We start from the raw sequence: 1,207 nt of genomic DNA, 5'->3' as shown, positions 1-1,207 counted from the left end.
AAGCCGCAGTTTGCTGACCATGGGTCTAGAGGATTTATCCATTGATGTCAGTGGTGTGTTTAAGTTCCCTACTATGATTGTATTGTTGTCGATCTCTCCCTTGATACCTTCCAGGAGTTTTTTTATGTATTTGGGTGCTTCTGCATTGGGTGCATATATGTTGATCAGGGTTATATCCTCTTGTTGTATCGATCCCTTTAGTATTATGAAGTGGCCTTCCTTATCTCTTGTTATGGCTTTCACTTTAAGGTCTATTTTGTCTGATATAAGTATTGCTACCCCAGCTTTTTTTTCATTTCCATTTGCCTGAAAGATATTTTTCCACCCCTTCACTTTCAGTCTCTGTGAGTCCCTTGTTCTGAGGTGGGTCTCTTGTAGACAGTATATATATATATATATATATGTCATGTCTTTTTTTTTCTTTTTTTCAGTCCCCCACTACCACAAATTATGCAGTCGAGTTTCCCACGTTTGGGGAAATCGCAGGGGTCAGCACATCTGGAGTGCAATGGATAAGCCTCGCCCTGGGAAAACCACCTTCGTGATCATGGTATCTCCCCTGCCAGGTAAGTATTGGGTCATGTCTTTTTATTAATTCAGCCACTCGATGTCTTTTGATTGGAGCATTTAGTCCATTTACGTTTGAAGTTATTATTGAAAGGTACTTGTTTGTAGTCATTTCTATTTTTATGCCTGTGTTCTTTCTTACCTTTTTATTTCTTCTTTTTACAGCATTTCCTTTAGCATTTCTTGCATCGCTGGCTTGGTGGTGATAAACTCCCTTAGCCTTTTTTGGTCTGCAAAGCTCCTGAATTCCCCTTTAATTTTGATTGATAGTCTTACTGGATAGAGTATTCTTGGGTTCAGTCCTTTGCCTTGCAACACTTTGTATACCTCCTTCTATTCCCTTCTAGCTTGATGTGTTTCTGTTGAGAAATCATTTGATAATCTGATGGGGGATCCTTTGTAGGTAACTCTCTCTCTCTCTCTCTCTCTCTCTCTCTCTCTCGTAGCCTTTAAGATTCTCTCTGTCGTGAACATTTGCCATCGTTATTATGATGTGTCTTGGTGTGGGTCTTTTGGGGTTCATCTTGCTTGGGACTCTGTACTTGTGTAACTGTTTTCTTCCCCATAACTGGGAAGTTTTCTGTCATTATTTCTTCAAATAGATTTTCTAATCCTTGCTGCTCTTCTTGTCCTTCTGGCA

General features: G+C 39.8%; 1 pseudogene; it reads right to left on the bottom strand.

Annotated features, from left to right (window-relative positions):
* Nucleotides 1–428: 428 nt before the first annotated feature.
* On the bottom strand, nucleotides 429–574 carry LOC139000659 (U1 spliceosomal RNA; annotated as a pseudogene).
* Between the last annotated feature and the right edge of the window lie 633 nt (nucleotides 575–1,207).

Source organism: Myotis yumanensis, unplaced genomic scaffold, assembly GCF_028538775.1.
Source record: "Myotis yumanensis isolate MYYU_CA2020_CCGP unplaced genomic scaffold, mMyoYum1.0.hap1 SCAF_1, whole genome shotgun sequence".
Lineage (NCBI taxonomy): Eukaryota > Metazoa > Chordata > Mammalia > Chiroptera > Vespertilionidae > Myotis > Myotis yumanensis.
This window is presented reverse-complemented; position numbering and strand designations above follow the sequence as displayed.